Source organism: Coturnix japonica, chromosome 13 (assembly GCF_001577835.2).
Source record: "Coturnix japonica isolate 7356 chromosome 13, Coturnix japonica 2.1, whole genome shotgun sequence".
NCBI classification, from domain to species: Eukaryota; Metazoa; Chordata; class Aves; order Galliformes; family Phasianidae; genus Coturnix; species Coturnix japonica.
In genome coordinates, this window is record NC_029528.1 from 9,744,189 (window position 1) to 9,749,427 (window position 5,239).

At 36.9% G+C, this 5,239-nt stretch overlaps 1 long non-coding RNA gene across 1 annotated transcript; it reads left to right on the forward strand.

The window, feature by feature from the left end:
* The first annotated feature begins 1,432 nt into the window (after positions 1-1,432).
* On the forward strand, positions 1,433-4,645 carry LOC116654071. The gene is made up of 3 exons (XR_004308945.1): positions 1,433-1,482; positions 2,154-2,242; positions 4,436-4,645. It is a non-coding gene; the product is annotated as an uncharacterized LOC116654071 (long non-coding RNA).
* The last annotated feature ends 594 nt before the right edge of the window (positions 4,646-5,239 follow it).

Consider the following 5,239-nt stretch of genomic DNA (forward strand, 5'->3'; position numbering starts at 1 on the left):
AAGCAAAGCGATATTAGAATTGCAAATCATCTTGAATATCATCAAGCAATCAAAACCTAATATAGAGAGGTAAGCAGGGAGAAAGCACATACTGTGTTCCCTAGGTTTAGTGGAATAAAGCCTGCTACTTTTGTAGTCATACTTCCATTTGATCTATTTCTATGTTTTTGTGATGAAAAATTTGAACCCGATGATTTATTAAGAAATAAAGGACTATACTCTGGCTATTTTATTTTGTAAATAATGTTTTATAAGCATCTGTTACAGGTTGGTCACAGCAGTATTTCTATTTAAATTCTGCTTCTCCAAAAAATACCCAAAAACCCATATGCTGAATGTTCTTTTGTATTATCTGTCGTAAAGAGTTTAGAATTACTTATTAAATATCTCATAATATTTTTTACTTTTATTTGTCATTTTCCCCATGTCTCTCAAGAAAGCTTCCTACAGAACCATGGAATTAAGAGATTTTTTTATTATTATTTCTGATATGGGAAAAACCAAAGCACTCTAAAGCTATTTGGATGTAGCTACAAGCATTAAAAAATAATAGGCCTCTAGGAAGCAAATGCTAATGCCATTTGAAGAATGAGCAGTTGTTGTGCACCTGGCCATCTGTTAAAAAATGTGACTGTTAAATATTTGTTATTTATTGAAGCTCTTTATTGTGAAGTCATGTGAAAATTACTACTGCTCTTTTAGGAACTGTTTTTCACAACAGGGTAAAAATAAGTTGACGCTATGTGTTATCAACTCTGAATAACATTGTAGAAAAGCAAAATGTTAGCAGTTACCTGTTCCTGGAGGTGAGAGAAAGGACTGCAAATACATGAGATCTCAACCTTCTAAGTGAACCCTCAGGCGTGCTATTTTCAGCAGTTATTGTCTCTCATTTGCATGTGGCTTTGTAAGCTGTTTTTTGTGATTAGGTTCTTCACAATAACTTCTGAATAAGTTTTTCAGACAGTTGCGCTTACAGCACTCAAAGTTATGGTGCAATTAAATAACTACTGCCTGTTTTCACTTAAGTTTCGAACTGGCGCATTACATGCATGTTGGGTGGCCTAAAAGAACAACCCTCCACACTCCCCAAGCTCAGCTTGTTCTATGGTGGTACGAATCTTTCCATCTGTTTTGAATATTTCTCTTTCTTTGTTCCATAAAAAGCAGAACCGCCAGGTAGATCTCTCACAAACTTGATTCATTTTTATTTCTAGACTCCCATCAGCAATAACTTAGAGCCTCTATATAAACATGCTTGGCTTAACAATCACAGTGTGGATTTGTGTCACTAAAACTGTCGCTGTATTGTGAGAGTGCAAATTCTTAGGGGTAGTAATCAGTCATTCAGGGTGTTGTGTTTTTTCTGCTGGGAAATTCTGAGGTTGTGGTATGTTGCTCACATGAATTTAATGCTAATCTTTCATTTGGCAGCATCAGCTTGGGATTAGGTCTTTGATACAGGATCTGTGTGGATCCCTGGTAAGTATTTGTTTTCCTTCGGTGGCTTCTGCTCTTCCTTTATGGAGTACAGGGCTAAAACATTGGATTTGCTTGATCAGACTGGTTTAGGTGTTCTTTTCTTAGGAGTCTTTTCAAATACAGGAGTGCCACAAATCATTAGTAATTAATAAACATATATATATACACACAAATGATGAGATATTTACATTTTAAAATATTTGATCACTTCAACTTCAAACTCTTCCTCAACTAAAAGAAAATGGGTAGTTTGATTCATTTCCATAGAGGGAATCTATGTATTAAATTTGCATTGAAAATCAGTACGTGAAGGTATTTGTTTCTGCAAGTTTGGGTTTGTGGTGTTGTGTTTCAGACCAAGGCCATAGATGATTATTAGTTCTGGCTCTTCAAGGAGGCAGAGGCTGTGATTAAGGAGGCAAAACAGAAGCCTATGAAGTCAGGCAGCTGAGGCTTCAGCTTATGCTCCCCTGTCACAGCAGATGCATTTCACTGGGGAAATGACAACAAGCAGAGGAAGGGGTGAAGGGGTGAAGCAGATCCCTCACATGTGAAGCTTTTATGGGGACAGAAAGGTAATATGTATATAGCAAAGAAAATAAAGACATCAGGGAAATAGCTTGGAAAAAAGTAAATGCATTTCAATCATGGTTCTTCTCACTCCATTTCAGGTCAGAACTTTTCCTGCTACCTACATCAGCGCATCACCAGATTTCATCTTCTCAGCCTTAAGAGCTATTCTTTGATTGCTTTTCCTTAGGTTAGAATGCAGAACATAACAATGTTTATTCTTTTCCAAAATGTACTTTCAAGCTTTCCTGCTGCCCATCCCCACTGTTATGACTAGTTAAATACTGTTTGCTTAGCGATTGACTGGGTGCTAATCATTCAAATGGCATTTTAAATATTATGACTGATTTGAATGAGAAGTGATAACTGAAAGATATATATTGTACAAATAGCAATGAGTGTTAATTATCTGGTTTAGTGACTGAAGTCCAAGGTATGATGTTGACAAGCTTTATACCAACTACTTCAGTGTAATACTGAAATATAGCTAGGAAATGATTAATGGGTTTAGATGATGATGGACAACTTCCAGAAAAAAGAGGAAAGGTGTTCTGCCATTGAGATCTGAACTTCTGCTCTTGATTTCTCAAGTTTCTCCATTTACCTCTGGACAAATAATTTCCTCTCTGTAGTTCTACATTATTTTCTCATTCCCTTGTTATTTTTTGTTCACTCAATTAGATAATTTTTTTTATCTTATAATAGTATGTTTTGGCATAATATAGATCTGATTGTTTTTTGAGGTCTTGCAAGGAAACAACTGTCATAACCATGGGCTATTGTGTCACTGAATCTCACATATGCGTGTTCTTTATAAGACACTAAAAATGTACTGCAAAAGCGTCATCTAATCTGGCAGATTAACCAGATGAGAAGTAAATATGAAGGATTCATGTTCTAATCACTACAAATTTTGTTCAGTTCATTAAACATAAACTCAGTAGGCAAAATTAACTATAACTGAAAAGATATACATGTATGTATGCATCTAAAATGAGCACATTGCAGACATTGGCAGACTGGATTTGTTGTTGTTCTCAGTGAGGTTTGGTTGGTTGGTTTTTGTGGGGTTTTTTAAATTGTTATTTTACCAGGGATTTTGTCCACTCCATTTCTATCAGAACACAGTGATGGTTATGTTGTTTGAGGCCAGAGACTCAGGATGGTCAAATATTTTTTCTCCCATGACAGCTGGAATCTGCAAGATATCCAGTAGTGGCTAATTATGAAATTATCGATCTCTAAGGAAAAATTCTCCTTAACTGCATGAGCTGGCTTATTCCCTGAAGGAGTAGTGCTTTATATTCCTCATGTAATTACTGTAGGGAGCTTAGATAGTGCTGAAGGAAATACCTTTTCTAAAATAAGTGGATATAACAAAATTATAAAATCCATTTTCTGTTGAACTGTAGACACAAAATAACTAATGTGGAAAGCAGGTATAAGATGGGGGAAAAAAAATCTTCTTTTCAGATTTTCTTCTTTTATTTCAAAGTGTGGATGTGGACTGAATACTCTCAGAAAGTTAATTAGTCTACCAGCTGCTAAGGAGAATAAGGAAAGTGAGGCTGGCATTGCGTGGCCTCTGCCTGCCTAGACCTAGGCTTACTATGTCTAACACACTGCAGACTTATAACAGTAGAACAAAAGCCATTTTCAGCTAATCTGAGACGTAAGAGCTTGAAAAAAAAGAAACAAATTTCTTCTACCTATAAAATCTCTATTAGGTTTATAGGGAGTAATATAAGTTAATTGAGCACTGCTGTCCCACAGAGACCATATAAAAGCATAACCAGAGCTGAGTGAAAGCCTCCTGTGGTTTTCAGCCTATCAGTTTGCATGGTATGGTCCACACCCTGAGGCTGGGTGGGAGTTAGTAATTGCTCTAATGAATCACCTACTAAAACTGAGAGGCTGCTGCCGATGTTAAAATAGGAAGCCCAACTTAGTTGACCAGCACCAGTCAGTCCTGAGAAAGAGCAAGCACCATTTTGCCACAGCAGCAAGCAATAAATGCTGAATGGAGTAAAACATATATTTGCTTCCATGCTTAATTTGATGCTGCTTCTGTCATTTTCTCCCCAACTTCTTTATTTGAGTTTACCCTGGGATGTAGGGAAGACTATGAAACTATGAAGAGTTCAGTGCTGCAGCAGGACTGACCATGTGAATTTGGGGGTGTTTTGCCAGCGCTATAAGGATGGAGGACTGAGAGACAGTCATGGCTGGGAGCCCAATAGAGCTTGTTAATTGCCTGCAATTGTCTGTAGAGGTATTTAATCACCTTAGTTTGGCTTTCAGGAATCTGGTGATTGCCTAGATGATATTTTAAGAAAGTGACTAAGTGAATCAGCCTTTCACACAGGGTGGAATATTTTAACAGGCCTGGCGGTTATTGGAGCTCTTCAACCCACCTCAGCTTGAAATACCCTGCTACCATTGTGGTACCAGGTGCTATGACTGAGCACCAGGAGTATCATGGAACAACAATTCAGAACTGCCCTGTGCAGGCAAGGTCACAGTGATGGACACCTTGGGAAACAAAATCAGAATACAGCGTGTTGGTGACTACAGGAATCATATCTATGGTATGAAAGAGGTAAGCAGTGTTTAAAACAGTGGAATGCATTTCATAGAATTTGGTTTAAAAAATAATAAAAATCAGTGTCATATGTTCAGCTTTTGGAATGTTTAAGTTATAACTGTGATGAGAGCAACTAAGCTTATAATTAAAAGGGTAAAATTCTTCACTAGGTTTCAACACTGATAGGGCTATCAAAATGTTGCTCTGCTTTGCAAAATGTTAAGTTGGCAGACATAAATTATTTAGGCAATTTCTGAGAACCAAATGTCTGCAAAGGTACCGAGGTTGCATATAAATTCTGAAACACAAGGGATACTGCTGCAGACAGGTACAGAGCAGTGGAGCGTAAGAAATGCAAACTGAATTACACAGCATACAGGCAGCATTAAAGAAATGTATCTCGGCTTCTAGTCAGTGAACCCAAACATGTTGTACATTATGCAGACTGCTTAGCAATTTGCATAATTATAAACTCCCCTTGAAACTGTAAACATTACTGCAGAATTGAGTAATACAAAAAAAAAAAACACCTCAGTATTAATAAGCATTGCTGATTTGACTTTTAATTTTTAAGGTCTTTGAAAACACCCAGGTTATAGAACA